Raw genomic sequence first — 19,514 nt, forward strand, 5'->3', positions numbered from 1 at the left:
TCAGAGAAGTCAAGTCTTCTCCTCTCTCTCTTGTCACGAGTTGCTAAAGTCAGACGGAAAAAAAAGGGGGGGGGCTGCCCCTGCCACGGGTTGCTAAAGGTGGGGAGCCCCTTACAGGTGTAATGCCTGTACCCCCCTGATGGCAGCCCTACCCGTCTCACAATGTACATTCGGTTGTCTGCATTTATGTTTTTGGATCTCTGTATGCTCTGAAATAACACAAAGTCCCCGCAAGGCTCTTCCCTGGATAGGAAAAAGCTGGTAAAGCAATTACCGAAAATAGTCACGCCGAGAACTCGCCTTCTTTATTTTGTTTCACAAAAACAAAACTATTGAATTTACAGCCACCGAAAGATCAATGTGGGTTTCGTCTGGCTCTTTGGGAATAAATGGCCGTCAGTGAAGTACAACCCAACGCTGAGGGAAAACGTGACCTGCCGAAACAAAAGCAATCAATAGAGCGAGGAATGTATACAGCCCCCGGATCGCATCCATGTCAGGACTGGGCAATACGAGAGAAACCTGAAAGGATGAGATAATGGTGTAGAACTAAAGTCTGCTTCTTCTTTTTTTTTTAGGCCAAGTTCATCTATTTATAAGGAAGTAGAAAATGTCCTGGTGCCAGAGGGAGTAAGCAATGCCCCATGATTGGTAGTAGGGGGGACTAATAGTTTGTTGGCGTCAGTGGGAGGCATAGGGCCCCGCCATTGGCGTCAGTGGGAGGCATAGGGCCCCGCCATTGGCGTCAGTGGGAGGCATAGTGCCCCGCCATTGGCGTCAGTGGGAGGCATAGTGCCCCGCCATTGGCGTCAGTGGGAGGCATAGCGCCCCGCCATTGGCGTCAGTGGGAGGCATAGCGCCCCGCCATTGGCGTCAGTGGGAGGCATAGCGCCCCGCCATTGGCGTCAGTGGGAGGCATAGCGCCCCGCCATTGGCGTCAGTGGGAGGCATAGAGCCCCTCCATTGGCGTCAGTGGGAGGCATAGCGCCCCGCCATTGGCGTCAGTGGGAGGCATAGCGCCCCGCCATTGGCTTCAGTGGGAGGCATAGCGCCCCGCCATTGGCGTCAGTGGGAGGCATAGCGCCCCGCCATTGGCGTCAGTGGGAGGCATAGCGCCCCGCCATTGGCGTCAGTGGGAGGCATAGCGCCCCGCCATTGGCGTCAGTGGGAGGCATAGCGCCCCGCCATTGGCATCAGTGGGAGGCATAGTGCCCCGCCATTACATAGTTAGTCAGGTTGAAAAAAAAGACAGAAGTCCATCAAGTTCAACCATAAGAAATAAAATAATAGTATCGTACAATCACATATACCCAATTCTATACCCACAGTTGATCCAGAGGAAGGCAAAAAAAAACAGCAAAGCATGATCCAATTTGCTACAGCAGAGGAAAAAAATTCCTTCCTGATCCCCCGAGAGGCAATTGGATTTTCCCCGCATCAACTTTACCTATAAATGTCAGTACCCAGTTATATTCTGTACATTTAGGAAAGTATCCAGGCCTTTCTTAAAGCACTTTACTGAGCTGGCCAGAACCACCTCTGGAGGGAGTCTAGTCCCCATTTTCACAGCTCTTACTGTGAAGAAACCTTTCCGTATTTGGAGGTGAAATCTCTTTTCCTCTAGATGTAGAGTGCCCCCTTGTCCTTAGTGTTGAATGTAAAGTGAATAACTCAACACCAAGTTCACTATATGGACCCCTTATATATTTGTACATGTTGATCATATCCCCCCTTATTCTCCTCTTCTCAAGAGTGAATAAATTCAGTTCCTCTAATCTTTCCTCATAGCTGAGCTCCTCCATTCCTCTTATCAGTTTGGTTGCCCTTCTCTGTACTTTCTCCAGGTCCCCCGATATCCTTCTTGAGAACTGGAGACCAAAACTGAACTGCATATTCCAGATGAGGTCTTACTAATGATTTGGGGGGGGGCAAAATTATATCTCTCTCTGGAGTCCATACCTCTCTTAATACAAGAAAGGACCATTGGCGTCAGTGGGAGGCATAGTGCCCCACCATTGGCGTCAGTGGGAGGCATAGTGCCCCTGCCATTGGCGTCAGTGGGAGGCATAGCGCCCCGCCCTTATGGGGCTCTTCTCTGCAGCCGCTTTCTTCCTCTACCACCAGCTTCATTTAACAACACTGATGCTGTGGTATGGAGGGGTCGGCAAACCTGCGATCTGGGCTTGCCAACCCTCCATTCTAAAGAAGGAGGTCGCGGGCCACATCAGAGGGCTCCGCGGGCCACTGGTTGGCCACCCCTGTTTTAATGTATACATACGATAATGATAATAATAATAAGTATATATGGATGGTTTGCTAGAATTGGCCGGTGTATAGTTGAGAATAGGGTTGTCCCGATACCACTTTTTTATGACCGAGTACAAGTACCGATACTTTTTTTCATGTACTCGCCGATACCGAATACCGATACTTTTTTTTAAATGCAGGCACGTGTCCCCAAATGCAGCCTTGTGTCCCAAAATTCAGCCATGCCCCTAAATTCAGCCATGCCCCTAAATTCAGCCATGCCCCTAAATTCAGCCATGTCCCTAATGCAGCCTTGTGTCCCCTAAGACAAAGCCAAGTCAATCCCCCCCTCCCCCCGCCGCTGCCGACATCTAGTTACGATGCGCTGGGGGAACACAACAGCTGTCATTTGCATTTGAATAGCTGTGTGTTCCCCCGCCGCGCCGTCATGTATAGCCCCTCCCCCTTGCCCAGAAACTTTGATAGAAAGGTCACCCGTCGGACAGGTGACCTATCTATCAAAGTGCCCGACTTGGCTTTGTCTAAGGCGGCAGCAGCTCTCCTCTCCCCCATACAAGGACTGCTCTGCTCTCCGCCCCCTCTCCACCCACACTCGGGGAGAAAAAAAAAAAGTATTCTACCAGGCATCGGGAGTATTTGCGCGAGTACAAGTACTAGCGCAAATACTCGGTATCGGTATTGGGACAACCCTAGTTGAGAAGATGTACAATGACCAATTCCGGCCTCATTCCAGACCTCTGTGCTGCAGATTCAATGAAAGGATTGATTCCGTATAGCGAAGAGCAGTGTGCAGAATGCAGTAATGAATCAGCAGAGGCCTCCCCTCCTCTTCACTGGATAAATGAGCAAACCGGCGGCCGCTGACCCAATACTCTGCCCTACCGCATATTTCTGAACCATGGATTTTTTTTCTTACAGTTGTATCTTACCCGCTACCTGCAGCATAAAATATGGGATTTACCAAGAAAACCCCCCCGATGTGGGAACTGAAAGACTCTGTTTTGAAACATCTTCTACAGCTCTGGACCTTTGCGATACATTTACTGAAAGAAAGAAGATCTCCCCTGAACCTTTCATAGAAGAACCCTCCTCCGGGGTGTACATACATTGTCCGCCGCGATTCTGGCGCACCCTTTGGATTCCTTCATTAAAGGCAACAATTACATTAGAAGTCCTCATATTCACATTCTTTCCGTTCGCAATTTTATATATAAAAGACAACCTTGAGCCTTTACCATGGCAACCCGAAACGCTGCGCATATAATCCTAACAAACTGCATATTTCTTATATCAGACGGTGGAGCATCTTTTCTATCACATCTATAGACACAGAAAGGATCTTTTATAAAACCGTAAAATGTTTTACAGAGTGATTTTTAATCAAGCATTCAGGTATTAGTAACCCTTTCCTTTCCTAAACCAATGTAAAGGATCAGCTGGAAGGTAACACAGGCGAATCTCCAGCTCCTTTGGAACCTCCAACCCACTTGCTGACCAGGAATTTTCTGGCACTTTTTTTGCTAGAAAATTACTTAGAACCCCCCACACATTGTACATTATTGTTAGAGACCCTAGGGCAGGGATTTGCAATTAGCGGACCTCCAGATGTTGCAAAACCACAATTCCCATCATGCCTCTGCGTGTCATGCTTGCGGCTGTCAGAGTCTTGGTATGCCTCATGGGACTTGTAGTTCTGCAACAGCTGGAGGTCCGCTAATTGCATATCCTTGCCCTAGGGCATGGGTCTTCAAACTATGGCCCTCCAGTTGTTCAGGAACTACAATTCCCATCATGCCTTGTCATGTCTGTGAATGTCAGTGTGTTCCAATGCCTCATGGGATGTGTAGTTCTGCAACAGCTGGAGGGCTGTAGTTTGAGGATCCCTGCCCTAGGGCATAAAATGGGGATTGTTGCAATTTTTATTGTCACACCGTATTTGCGCAATGGTTTTGCAAACGCAATAAAAAAAAAATGTTTGTTTTATTTTTTAAGTATTGATTTTTAAAGCGGAAGTCCACCCTAAAAAAAGAAAAAAAAAAAAATATTAATAAAAATGCCATAAAACTATCCCCTATTTTGTAAACGCTATAACTTATGCGCAAACCAATAAGCGCTTATTGCGTTTTTGTTTTTTTAGGAAAATATGTAGAACAACACTTTTCGGCCTAAACTGAGGAAAATTTTTTTTTATATATATATTTTTGGGGGATATTTATTCTGGTAAAAAGTAAAAAATATTCATCTTTTTCAGAATTGTCGCTCTATTTTTGTTCATAGCGCAAAAACTAAAAACCGCAGAGGTGATCAAATACCACCAAAAGAAAGCTCTATTTGTGGGAAAAAGGACGCCAATTTTGTTTGGGAGCCACGTCGCACGACCGCGCAATTGTCAGTTAAAGTGACGCAGTGCCGAATCGCAAAATTGTCCGAAGTGTCCGCCATAATGTCGCAGTCACGAAAAAAAATAAAAATCGCTGATCGCCGCCATTAGTAGTAAAAAAATAGAATAAAAATGCAATAAAACTATCCCCTATTTTGTAAACGCTATAAATTTTGCGCAAACCGATCGATAAACGCTTATTGCGATTTTTTTTTACCAAAAATAGGTAGAAGAATACGTATCGGCCTAAACTGAGGGAAATTTTTTTTTTATGTTTTTGGGGGATATTTATTATAGCAAAAAGTAAAAAAAATGTTGCTCTATTTTTGTTTAAAGCGCAAAAAATAAAAACCGCAGAGGTGATCAAATACCACCAAAAGAAAGCTCTATTTGTGGGAAAAAAAGGACGCCAATTTTGTTTGGGAGCCACGTCGCACGACCGCGCAATTGTCAGTTAAAGCGACACAGTGCCGAATCGCAAAAAAGTGCTCTGGTCTTTGACCAGAAATATGCTCCGGGGCTTAAGTGGTCAGAAACGAAACAAACAAAAAATAAACCGCCGCTCTGTGAATGGGCGGCCGCTCTTTGGGATACACACAGTTCCCAGAAGGCAGCGTGCCCCATTGACCAGAAGACAATGCGAGGAGGATGAGGAAGAAGACCTGCCGCGGACTATGAAGAGGCAGATTAGGAATATCCGCATAGCAACCGGAATTTCTGGCAAGTAAAACTTTTTTTTTTCAATTTTCTTTGGAGCATTTTGGTGTAATTTTATTTTTTTATGGTGGACCTCCACTTTAATATAGGTTTACCTGTAGCATAAAGTTGTAAACAAGGGTTTACAACCAATTTAAGCCAAATGTGAGAGTACTGAAACCTGTCTAAACAGACAGCAAAAAAAAGACAAAATTTCAAACCCTTTTACTAATTATAGTGAAGTTTCCATCCCCAATTTTTTTTTTCATTATTGTGCTCATTAAAAAAAAAAAAAAATGGGCCAGATTCAGGTACAAATGCGGCGGCGTAACGTATCGTCTTTACGTTACACCGCCGCAAGTTTTCAGCGCAAGTGCCTGATTCACCAAGCACTTGCGTGTAAACATTCGGCGGCGTAGCGTAAAGCCGTCCGGCGCAAGCCCGCCTAATTCAAATTGAGCGTGTACCATTTAAATTAGGCGCGTTCCCGCGCCGAACGTTCTGCACATGCTCCGTTTGAAAATTTCCCGCCGTGCTTTGCGCAAAATTACGGCGCCCCGACGTGTTTGCGAATTGCGGCGTGCGTAACGTACTTACGCAAAAAAAAAAAAAAAATTCGACGCGGGAACGACGACCATACTTTAACATGGCTCGTCTAAAGTTAAGCAATGAAAAAGCAGACAACTTTGCGACGGGAAAAAACGACGAGCGACGGCGTAACGAACGCGCGTACCTTCGTGGATCGCCGTAAAAGCTCATTTGCATACCCGACGCTGGAAAACTACGCAAACTCCACCCAGCGGCGGCCGAAGTATTGCATCCTAAGATCCGAAGGCGTACGAAGCCGTAAGCCTGTCGGATCTTAGCCAAATGCCGTCGTATCTTGTTTGTGAATCTCAAATTAAAATACGACGCGGCAAATTTGAAAATACGCCGGAGTATCAGTAGATACTCCGGCGCATTTCTTCTGTGAATCTGGCCCAATTTTTTTTCACTCGTCTGGAAATGCCTGTTGCTATGCGGTCCCACGAAATCTGCCTTTGGAATCACCTAGGATTCTGACATCATCTCCCTCTAATGCTCCTGGGAAATGTGTGGCGTCATTTCCCAAGATGCAGTGCGCTACCCAATTATCACTCCCGATTCAAGACTTCCAGGAAGTAAGGGCCAGATTCGCAGACTGTGGCGGCGTAACATATCCCGTTTCCGTTACACCGCCGCAAGTTTTCAGCGTAAGTGCCCGATTCACAAAGCACTTACCTGTAAACTTGCGGCGGTGTATCGTAAAGACATCCGGCGCAAGCCCGCCTAATTCAAATGGGGCGTGTACCATTTAAATTAGGCGCGCTCCCGCGCCAAACGTTCTGCGCATGCTCCGTTCACAATTTTCCCGACGTGCTTTACACGAAATTACGGCGCCCCGACGTGTTTGTGAATGGCGATGTGCGTAACGTACTTACGCCGAAAAAAAAAAACATTTTAATTCGAAGCGGGAACGACGGCCATACTTTAACATGGCTGGTGTAAAGTTAAGCAATGAAAAAGATTGCTTAACTTTGCGACGGGAAAAAACGACGTTATGCACGCGAGTAGGTTCGTGGATCGCCGTAAATGCTAATTTGCATACCCGACGCTGGGAAACGACGCAAACTCCATCCAGCGGCGGCCGAAGTATTGCAGCCTAAGATCCGAAGGCGTACGAAGCCGTAAGCCTGTCGGATCTTAGCCAAAATCCGTTGTTTGTGAATCACAAATTAAGATACGACGCGGCAAATTTGAAAATACGCCGGAGTATCAGCAGGCGTATTTGTTCTGTGAATCTGGCCCTAACTACTTCACAATGCCCACAAGCAAAATGACAACGGGGTGGACATAGTTTTATAAACTATCTTTTTTGAATAACTATGCGGATCGGCGGCGGATTGTAAAATAGTAAGTGACCGGATTTATATTATAAAAACGCAGGATGAAAGGACATACATTTAAAAAATGCTAATTGTGGTTGGAACCTCCGCTTTAAGGCTCATTACATGAAAACCAGCATAAATTCTGCATACCAGCATTCTAAATCCTTGCCTTGATTTCCTGTGACCATCTATAAAGTCATCGGGTCTGCGAGTGAAGCCGGCCCCAAGATATTTTGTTACATTTGCCCAAGTTTTATTCATTCCTTATCCTTTATTTCGTGCCTTGCTTGCTCTAGCTGTGGATCCCCCTCTGGCTTTCTATCATCACTCAGTGAGACCCAAATTCCAACTTACAGCGCTGACAAGCGAAAAGAGCGGCTGGGGATAAAGAGCTCGCCAAGGTTTATTTTTGTCTTTGATCCCTAGTAAAGATTACCTAAAATCAAATGTGCTTCTAGTGAACTCAGAGGCCCATAAGAAAAAAGTGATTGCACACCAGGAAATCCCAACAAGATTTTAGACAAAAACATTCAGTGAAAAAAGTTGTCTGTATAACTTTCCCTCCCGTGGGATCATCAAGACTTGTGTGGTTTATAGGGGTTCTAAAGGCCCGTACGCACGATCGGATATTCCGACAACAATTGTCCGATGGACGTGTTGTGTCGGATAATCCGACCGTCTGTATGCTCCATTGGACGATTGTTGTCGGAATTTCCGACAACAAATGTTGGGTGTTCATGCTCTCAAATTGTCCGACAACAAACGTGTTTCGTCGGATTATCCGATCGCGGGCTAGATTCAGATAGATTAGCGGATCTTTAGATCCGCGTAATCTATCTGATTTATGATCCACCGGCGCAAATTTGAGAGGCTAGTGCAGTATTCACAAAGCACTTATCTCGAAATTTGCGCCGGCGGATCGTAACTCCCCCGGCGGAATTCAAATTCCGCGGCTAGGGGGAGTGTATTATTTAACTCATGCTCCAAATGACGTCGCTAGAATGTCATTGTTTTCGGCGTGAACGTAAATGACGTTCATCCGTATTCGCGACCGACTTACGCAAATGACGTAAAAAATCAAAACTCGGCGCGGGAACGACGGCCATACTTAACATTGGATACGCCGCATATAGCAGGGGTAAGTATACGCCGGGAAAAAGGTGAACGCAAACGGCGTAAAAAAAAAAGCGGCGGGCGGGCGTTCGTTTCTTAATCGGCGGAAATCGGAATTTGCATATTCGTTGCGTAAAAAAACGAAGCGTCACCTAGCGGCCGGCGGGAGATTGCAGCCTAAGATCCGACGGTGTAAGTCACTTACACCTGTCGGATCTAAGAGAGATCTATGCGTAACCGATTCTTATGAATCAGTCGCATAGATCCGACCGTCGGATCTCAGAGATACGACGGCGTATCAGGAGATACGCCTTTGTATCTTTTTGTGAATCTCCCCCTGTGTGTCTACAAGTCTGTTGGACTAAAATCCAAAGTACAAACACGCATGCTCCCAAAACATCAGACAACATTAGCAGAAGTTGCCCAAAGTGTGGCGCTAAAGAGCGGAAAAACAACGTAGTTTTGTGAATGTTGGTTGAAAAGGTTCTGCCGTCTGTATGCAGAACAAGTTCATGGTCAACGCCCTTCGGACAAAAATCCACGGATTTGTCTGATGGAAGTCCGACCGTGTGTATGAGGCTTTAGGCTCACGGTGTGCATTGTTATGCAACTTATTTTCGAAATGCTGAAGTGCATTACTGCAATCATTATACACGGAAAGAAAGACATGGGAAGCATTTCCTGCACGTAGGCCAACACATGTATAGAGCTGCACGTTTCTGGGAAAAATGAGAATCGCGATTCTTTTGCATAAGGTGAAGATCACGATTCTTGAAAAAAAAATGTATTTAAAGTTATTTTCAACACAAAATGGAGCTTATGTGCTTAAATACAGAATATGTAAATCTGATAGACTATTTACATGTTAAATCAGGGCTCGACAAATCCCGGTCGCCATGGCGACTAGAAATAGGGTCCTGGCGACTTGGCTTGGAAGGGGGTGGCTTGTGAGCTGGCGCCATCTGGTGGTGAGCCGTTGGTATTACAAGTTATTACCACCAGATGTGTGAGCTGGAGCCATCTGGTGGTGGCCGTTGGTATTACAAGTTAAGCATTACAAGTTAAACAGCAATTCTAATGTCATTTTACACTATTTTTCACTGCCATCTTCTTCCCTCTAATTAGAACACGAAAACATTATATATATTTTTTATCCTAACACCCTAGAGAATAAAATGGCGATCGTTGCAATACTTTTTGTCACGCCATATTTGCGCAGCGGTCTTACAAGCGCACTTTTTTGGGAAAAAATTTCACTTTTTTTGATAAAAAAATAAGACAACAGTAAAGTTATCCCCATTTTTTTTATATTATGAAAGATAATGTTACACCGAGTAAATTAATACCCAACATGTCACGCTTCAAAATTGCGTCTGCTCGTGGAATGCCGACAAACTTTTACCCTTTAAAATCTTCATAGGCGACATTTAAAAAATCCTACAGGTTGCATGTTTTGAGTTACAGAGGAGGACTAGGGCTAGAATTATTGCTCTCGCTCTACCAATCGCGGCGATACCTCACATGTGTGGTTTGAACACCGTTTACATAAAAAAAAAAAACATTTTTAAAGTGCCCCCCGCCCCGCGAGCTTGTGCAACAAAGAAAACGCATAAGGAAGTCGCGCCCGCATATGAAAACTGTGTTCAAATCACACATGTGAGGTATCGCCGCGATTGTCCGAGCGAGAGCAATAATTCTAGCACTAGACCTTCTCTGTAACTCTAACCTGGTAACCGTAAAAAAAGTTTAAATTAGTCGCCTATGGAGATTTTTAGGTACCGTAGTTTGTCGCCATTCCACGAGTGGGTGCAATTATAAAAGCGTGACATGCTGGGTATCTATTTACTCGGCGCAACATCATCTTTTACATTATGCAAAAAAATTGGGAAAACTTTACTTTTTCATTTTTTTTTATTCATGAAAGTACATTTTTCCCAAAAAGTTGCGTTTAAAAAACCGCCGCACAAATACCGTGTGACATAAAACATTGCAACAATCGCCATTTTATTCTCTAGATTCTCTGCTAAAAAAAAATATATATAATGTTTGGGGGTTCTAAGTAATTTTCTAGCAAAAGATAGGGATTTTAACTTGTATACACCAAATGTCATAAATAGGCTTAGGCATGAAAGGGTTAAAAGGGGTTGTAAAGGTTCTTGTTTTTTCACCTTAATGCAGCCTATGCACCAAGGTGAAAAAACATCCGACAATTACCCCCCCCCCCCCCCCCCTGTTTTACTTACCTAAGCCCTGGAAAGTCCCGCCTTGCGAACGCGCTGGATCTTTGCCCGGGGATCTCGGCTCTTCATTGGATAGATTAATAGCGGCGCTGCCATTGGCTCGTGTTGCCGTCAATCAAATCCAATGACACGGGCGCCGGGGCCGAGCCCTGCACTCGGCGGCTATGGACGGCGAATGCAGGACTCGGGATCGCGCTCGCAGGGCAACTCCCCCTCTACGTTATTCTATTAGCTAGATTGGCTTACTTTTGAGGCGGCGTAGCATATCGCATATACGCTACGCCGCCGTAAGTCAGAGAGGCAAGTGCTGTATTCACAAAGCACTTGCCTCCTAAGTTACGGTGGCGTAGCGTAAATGGGCCGGCGTAAGCGCGCCTAATTTAAATGATGAACAGGGGGGCGTGTTATATGTTAATGACTAGTGACCCGACGTGATTGACGTTTTTAACGAACGCCGCATGCGCCGTTCGTGGACATATCCCAGTGTGTATTGCTCCAAATTACGCCGCAAGGACGTATTGGTTTCGACGTGAACGTAAATTACGTCCAGCCCCATTCACGGACGACTTACGCAAACAACGTAAAATTTTAAAATTTCGACGCGGGAACGACGGCCATACTTAACATTGGCTAGGCCAGCTATTTGTTCGACTAACTATGCCGGAAAAAGCCTTACGTAAACGACGTAAAAAAATGCGCCGGGCGCACGTACGTTTCCGAATCGGCGTATCTAGCTCATTTGCATATTCTAAGCCGAAATCAACGGAAGCGCCACCTAGCGGCCAGCGTAAATATGCACCCTAAGATACGACGGCGTAGGAGACTTACGCCGCTCGTATCTTAGTCTAATTTAAAGCGGGGGTTCACCTGTACATAAAACTTTTTCCCCCTAGATGGATGCTCGTTTTGTCTAGGGGAATCGGCTAGTTGTTTTAAAATATGATCCGTACTTACCCGTTTACGAGATGCATCTTCTCCGTCGCTTCCGGGTATGGGCTGCGGGACTGGGCGTTCCTATTTTGGATTGACAGTCTTCCGAGAGGCTTCCGACGGTCGCATCCATCACGTCACGATTTTCCGAAAGAAGCCGAACGTCGGTGCGCAGGCGCAGTATAGAGCCGCACCGACGTTCGGCTTCTTTCGGCTACGAGTGACGCGATGGATGCGACCGTCGGAAGCCTCTCGGAAGACTGTCAATCAAGAAGGAACGCCCAATCCCGCAGCCCATACCCGGAAGCGACGGAGAAGATGCATCTCGTAAACGGTAAGTACGGCTCATTTTTTAAAACAACTAGCCGATTCCCCTAGACAAAACGAGCCGGAATCTAAGAGGAAAAGAGAAAAAAAAAACTCCATTGGGTGAACTCCCGCTTTAAGCGTATCTGGTTTCCAGAATACGCTTAAAATTACGACGGCGTAGATTCAGAGTTACAACGGCGTATCTACAGATACGCCGGTGTAACTGTCTCTGAATCTAGCCCTATGTGTCCATTTACACATGGACGTATTTAGATGTTTATCAGCAGTGGAGTTTATTGGCTGTTTTCTGAATGCCCTAAAAATCGCGTTCAGGAATAGTTTTTCTGACCGCAAAAAAAACGCAAAATGCTCATAAACGCTGATAAACGTCAATACACATCAATAAAAGCTCAAAAACATGGTTCACCAGTATTTAACATTTTTCATCCACTGAAAAAAATAAAAACCGCTAAAAACCACTAACGCAGAAAGACGCTAGAAAGCACGAATAAATGCTATTGTAAAAACGTTGAAAGACTCACTGCAAAGCTACTGGTGTTTTTATAACATTATTTTAACGTCCAGTGTGCACGGAGCCTTATGCTTGCTATTACTCTCATCCTTGGTCTGTAAAAAAAATAACCACACCCAGAGTATTCCCTGGTTTCAAGCACCAACCTCCATGTAACCCGCTGTAATCAATTCTGTAATCCTAAAGTGGAGTTCCACCCATAAATATAACATTACATCAGTAGTTTTAAAAAAATGTCATTAGTCCTTTACGGAAAAAAATGTTTTTAGATGCCTTCAAAGTGTTGTTGCTAGGCAGAATAGTTAATCTTCCCACTTCCTGCACCTAGGTGCTTAATGCTTCCTAACCTACACCGCACAGACTCCTGGGAATGTAGTGGGTGTAACTTTCCAGGAGTCTGTGCACTCCCCAGTCTCAAAGAATCATGTGACTTGGACAGCACAGGTGCTGAAACCTGATCTGACACTGCTTGTGCAGCACTGAGCATGTGCGAGATCTGCAAGGCTGAAATCCAGGAAGTCATACAGCCTGGCTTCATGATGCCCACACTTAAGATGGCCCCAGTCCATTTCTATTTTATAAAGTGTCTAAATGCTGTAACAACCTAACAAAATGGACCTTAGTTTACAGACTAACTTTACTAGAATACATTAAGCTTGTGTATTACAGGGGTATTTATATTAAAAAAGTGAAATTGTGGCCGGAACTCCGCTTAACAAAATGAATATGAAAAGCGGAACTCACATTCAGATTGCACGATTCTCTGTCTACTAAGAAAATATAACTGTATATATAATACGTGTATCATTGTGATTCCATTAGGAAATTTAGGTCAGAATGTACAAGAATATTTCTGGAGGGTCTTGGGAGTGAAAAGACAGATGGACCCTCGGTGAGTACAATACAGGCAGTCCCTGAATTACACACATCAGGATTATACTTACAAATGGAGGGAGACGACTGGAAGGGAGTTCCCCCCCCCCCCCCGCTTTAAAGTGTAGACAAGGTCAAAATGTTTTTGTTAGTTTTTGATTGTGTGGTGAGGGGTTAGGACCTCTGTCAGGGTTTAATTGCTGTCTGTGTCTAGATTAACCGCTTGCCGACCAGCCACCGCAATTATACTGCGGCAGGTTGGCACGGCTGCGCAAATCAGCGCAAGTGCAAGTTGGCCGCTTTAAGAGAAATAGGGGGCGCCCGCAGCATGATGCCGGAATGTGCAATGGCTGCCAGCCACACGCGATAGCACCACAGAGAGCCAGAATGAGGATTCGTCATTGTATGTCGGCTGCTTTAAGAGCTCTAGGGGGCGCGCAACGGCCGGAAGCTGATGCGTGTGGCGGGCAGCCGTGACGTACGCAATCGCTCCTGAGAGAGACAGAACAGGGACCTGTCAATGTAAACAGACAGATCTCCGTTGTGTCAGGGGAGGAGAGACAGATCTGCTGTTCCTAGTGATCAGGAACAGCGATCTATTTCCTCTTCCAGTCAGCCCCCCCCAGTTAGAAAGTTAGAAACAGCTCCCTAGGGAACAGAATAAAAATGCCATAAATCTTTCTAATAGTTTGTAGACACTATAACTTTTGCACAAATAAGTCAATCAATATACGCTTATTGTGATTTATTTTATTTTTTTTCTACCAAAAATATGTAGCAGAATACATATCGGCCTAAACTGAGGAAGAATTTTTATTTATTTATTTTTGGGATAAAAAGTAAAACATTTTTTTTTTTTTTTTTTGCCAAAATTGTTACTTTTTTTATAGTGTAAAAAATAAAAACCGCAGAGGTGATCAAATACCACCAAAAGAAATCTCTATTTGTGTGAAAAAATAACAAAAATTTTGTTTGGGTACAGTGTCACACGACCGCGCAATTGTAAGTTAAAGTGACGCAGTGCCGAATTGCAAAAATGCCCTGGTCATTAAGAGGGCAAATCCTTACGGTTCTTAACCACTTAAGCCCCGGACCTTTAGGCAGCTAAATGCCCAGGCCAGGGTTTGCGATTCGGCACTGCGTCGCTTTAACAGACAATTGCGCGGTCGTGCGACGTGGCTCCCAAACAAAATTGGCGTCCTTTTTTCCCCACAAATAGAGCTTTCTTTTGGTGGTATTTGATCACCTCTGCGGTTTTTATTTTTTGCGCTATAAACAAAAATAAATAAAATGCAATATTTTTTACTTTTTGCTATAATAAATATCCCCCAAAAACATATATAAAAAAAAATGTTCCTCAGTTTAGGCCGATACGTATTCTTCTACCTATTTTTGGTAAAAAAAAAAAAAAATCGCAATAAGCGTTTATCGATTGGTTTGCGCAAAATTTATAACGTTTACAAAATAGGGGATAGTTTTATTATTATTTTTTTTACTAGTAATGGCGGCGATCAGCGATTTTTTTCGTGACTGCGACATTATGGCGGACACTTCGGACAATTTTGACACATTTTTGGGACCATTGTCATTTTCACAGCAAAAAGTGCATTTAAATTGCATTGTTTATTGTGAAAATGACAGTTGCAGTTTGGGAGTTAACCACAGGGGGCGCTGTAGGAGTTAGGGTTCACCTAGTGTGTGTTTACAACTGTAGGGGGGTGTGGCTGTAGGTCTGACGTCATCGATCGAGTCTCCCTATAAAAGGGATCACTCGATCGATGCAGCCGCCACAGTGAAGCACAGGGAAGCCGTGTTTAGATACGGCTCTCCCCATTCTTCAGCTCCGGGGAGCGATCGCGAGGGGGCGGGGCGAATAGCCCTCGTCCCGGATCACTCCCCGCGGGTTACCGACCGCCGCATGTACCGGGGGGGGGGGACCCCCGACCCGCGGAAAGGCGGGGACGTACATGTACGCCCATATGCCTGTATGTGCCATTCTGTGGACGTATATATACAGGGAGTGCAGAATTATTAGGCAAGTTGTATTTTTGAGGATTAATTTTATTATTGAACAACAACCATGTTCTCAATGAACCCAAAAAACTCATTAATATCAAAGCTGAATATTTTTGGAAGTAGTTTTTAGTTTGTTTTTAGTTTTAGCTATTTTAGGGGGATATCTGTGTGTGCAGGTGACTATTACTGTGCATAATTATTAGGCAACTTAACAAAAAAAAAATATATACCCATTTCAATTATTTATTTTTACCAGCGAAACCAATATAACATCTCAACATTCACAAATATACATTTCTGACATTCAAAAACAAAACAAAAACAAATCAGTGACCAATATAGCCACCTTTCTTTGCAAGGACACTCAAAAGCCTGCCATCCAAGGATTCTGTCAGTGTTTTGATCTGTTCACCATCAACATTGCGTGCAGCAGCAACCACAGCCTCCCAGACACTGTTCAGAGAGGTGTACTGTTTTCCCTCCTTGTAAATCTCACATTTGATAATGGACCACAGGTTCTCAATGGGGTTCAGATCAGGTGAACAAGTTGGCCATGTCATTAGTTTTTCTTCTTTTATACCCTTTCTTGCCAGCCACGCTGTGGAGTACTTGGACGCGTGTGATGGAGCATTGTCCTGCATGAAAATCATGTTTTTCTTGAAGGATGCAGACTTCTTTCTGTACCACTGCTTGAAGAAGGTGTCTTCCAGAAACTGGCAGTAGGACTGGGAGTTGAGCTTGACTCCATCCTCAACCCGAAAAGGCCCCACAAGCTCATCTTTGATGATACCAGCCCAAACCAGTACTCCACCTCCACCTTGCTGGCGTCTGAGTCGGACTGGAGCTCTCTGCCCTTTACCAATCCAGCCATGGGCCCATCCATCTGGCCCATCAAGACTCACTCTCATTTCATCAGTCCATAAAACCTTAGAAAAATCAGTCTTGAGATATTTCTTGGCCCAGTCTTGACGTTTCAGCTTGTGTGTCTTGTTCAGTGGTGGTCGTCTTTCAGCCTTTCTTACCTTGGCCATGTCTCTGAGTATGGAACACCTTGTGCTTTTGGGCACTCCAGTGATGTTGCAGCTCTGAAATATGGCCAAACTGGTGGCAAGTGGCATCTTGGCAGCTGCACGCTTGACTTTTCTCTGTTCATGGGCAGTTATTTTGCGCCTTGGTTTTTCCACACGCTTCTTGCGACCCTGTTGGCTATTTTGAATGAAACGCTTGATTGTTCGATGATCACGCTTCAGAAGCTTTGCAATTTTAAGAGTGCTGCATCCCTCTGCAAGATATCTCACTATTTTTGACTTTTCTGAGCCTGTCAAGTCCTTCTTTTGACCCATTTTGCCAAAGGAAAGGAAGTTGCCTAATAATTATGCACACCTGATATAGGGTGTTGATGTCATTAGACCACACCCCTTCTCATTACAGAGATGCACATCACCTAATATGCTTAATTGGTAGTAGGCTTTCGAGCCTATACAGCTTGGAGTAAGACAACATGCATAAAGAGGATGATGTGGTCAAAATACTCATTTGCCTAATAATTCTGCACTCCCTGTACATGCGGCGGGCGTTAACCGGTTAAAGGAGTTGTAAGTAAAAAAAAAAAAATGTTGCTGAAATGACTGTTTACAGGGTATAGAGACATAATAGTTAACCGATTCCTTTTAAAAACGATTAAAAATAGATAAAAATCAATCATATAATGTACCTTCAGTTTCTAGTTTTGTTTTTGCATGTTGTTTCCTGCTTCTGTGATATACAGAGCCACAGAGCCAATACAGGGCAGTGATGGTTTGGAAAACTAAACTGATTGGTGCTGAGGGGTTTTAGACTCACAGTAATCACACCTCCTTGATTAGTGACCACAGAGAGAAAGCTCCCAGCACTGTGGTTATCAGGAAACAGACAACCAGGAAGTGTGGAGATCAGAGAAGAATTACAGCAACTTGAGAGCAAAAACGAACAATGAGGACATGAAAACAGCACTGCATTAAGGTAAAGGAAGCTATTAAGATAAAAAAAAATTCCTTTACAAACCCTTTAACCACTTAAGGACCGGACCAATATGCAGCTAAATGACCCAAGGGGTTTTTACAATTCGGCACTGCGTCACTTTAACAGACAATTGCGCGGTCGTGCGACGTGGCTCCCAAACAAAATTGGCATCCTTTTTTCCCCCACAAATAGAGCTTTCTTTTGGTGGCATTTGATCACCTCTGCGGTTATTTTTTGCGCTATAAACAAAAATAGAGCATCAATTTTGAAAAAAATGCAATATTTTTTACTTTTTGCTATAATAAATATCCCCCAAAAACATATCTAAAAATTTATTTTTTCCTCAGTTTAGGCCGATACGTATTCTTCTACCTATTTTTGGTAAAAAAAAAAATCGCAATAAGCGTTTATCGATTGGTTTGCGCAAAATTTATAGCGTTTACAAAAGAGGGGATAGTTTTATTGCATTTTTATAATTTTTTTTTTTTTACTACTAATGGCGGCGATCAGCGATTTTTTTCGTGACTGCGACATTATGGCGGACACTTCGGACAATTTTGGCACATTTTTGGGAACTGTAGCGTGTTTCTGCAAAAAGCACCAAAACACAGAGGTGTGACCCCCGGCCTGAGATGTTTAGTAACATAATGGGGTTAAAAAACAAAAATAAGTACAAAAAGAGCAAATAATCGCTACTGTAAGGGGTTCATTATTTTACTGTGGGACAGTGAAAGTAATATTTACAGTAGCGATTTGCTATTTTGTACTATAAAGGGCTAATTTTAGTTTTTTTAACCCCATTATGTTACTGGCCGATTAATCGATTATGAAAATTGTAATCGATTAATTTCATAATCGATTAGTTGTTTCGGCCCTAGAGATTTGCCCTTTTAATTGTCCTGGTGAATAATGACACTAGCACCAAGTAATTGAATATCCACATTTTTTTTTTTTTTTTTTTGCAAAAAAAGGAGACACTTCTCTGTAGGTTCTATACTGGTAACTTTGTGTAGTGTGAAGCACAACACCTCCCACGCTGCAACTTCAGCTAGCATAGGAAGACTGCTGAAGTAGCTGCTGACTAATTGTTTTTTTCAAACAAGGCGAAGAACCACTTTTTAAGCTCAATGCATTGGAGTAGTATAAAAGGAAGTCTTAACTAGGGTTGTCCCGATACCGATACTAGTATCAGTATCGGGACCGATACCAAGCATTTCCCTGAGTACTTGTACTCGGGGAAAATGCTCCAATACTTTACCCGATACCTGACTTTCTCTGTATCCATCTCCAGTTCCCCCATCCGTTCTGCTCTCTTTCTCCGTGCCCCTGCCCGTCTACTCTCTCCCTCCATGCTCTGTGTCCCCCCCCCCTCCGTGCTGCTGCCCGTCTGCTCTCTTCCTCCATGCTCCTGTGTCCCCCCTCCGTGCCCCTGCCCGTCTATTCTCTCCCTCCATGCTCTGTGTCCCCCCTCCGTGCCGCTGCCCGTCTGCTCTCTTCCTCCATGCTCCTGTGTCCCCCCTCCGTGCCCCTGCCCGTCTATTCTCTCCCTCCATGCTCTGTGCCCCCCCCCCTCCGTGCTGCTGCCCGTCTGCTCTCTTCCTCCATGCTCCTGTGTCCCCCCTCCGTGCCCCTGCCCGTCTATTCTCTCCCTCCATGCTCTGTGTCCCCCCTCCGTGCCGCTGCCCGTCTGCTCTCTTCCTCCATGCTCCTGTGTCCCCCCCCTCCGTGCCGCTGCCATTCTGCTTACTCCCTCCATGCTCTGTGTCCCCCCTCCGTGCCGCTGCCCGTCTGCTCTCTTCCTCCATGCTCCTGTGTCCCCCCCCCTCCGTGCCGCTGCCCATCTGCTCTCTCCCTCCATGCTCCTGTGTCCCCCCCCCTCCGTGCCGCTGCCATTCTGCTTACTCCCTCCATGCTCTGTGTCCCCGCTCCGTGTCGCTGCCCGTCTGCTCTCTTCCTCCATGCTCCTGTGTCCCCGCTCCGTGTCGCTGCCCGTCTGCTCTCTTCCTCCATGCTCCTGTGTCCCCCCCCTCCGTGCCGCTGCCATTCTGCTTACTCCCTCCATGCTCTGTGTCCCCCCTCCGTGCCGCTGCCCGTCTGCTCTCTTCCTCCATGCTCCTGTGTCCCCCCCCCCTCCGTGCCGCTGCCCATCTGCTCTCTCCCTCCATGCTCCTGTGTCCCCCCCCCTCCGTGCCGCTGCCATTCTGCTTACTCCCTCCATGCTCTGTGTCCCCGCTCCGTGTCGCTGCCCG

General features: G+C 45.1%; 1 protein-coding gene across 1 annotated transcript in view; it reads right to left on the reverse strand.

Moving 5' to 3' along the window:
• SGIP1 (SH3GL interacting endocytic adaptor 1) overlaps positions 1-19,514 on the reverse strand; it is a 222,234-nt gene that overhangs the window by 185,111 nt on the left and 17,609 nt on the right. The window lies entirely within an intron of this gene.

This window comes from Rana temporaria, chromosome 7 (genome assembly GCF_905171775.1).
Source record: "Rana temporaria chromosome 7, aRanTem1.1, whole genome shotgun sequence".
NCBI classification, from domain to species: domain Eukaryota; kingdom Metazoa; phylum Chordata; class Amphibia; order Anura; family Ranidae; genus Rana; species Rana temporaria.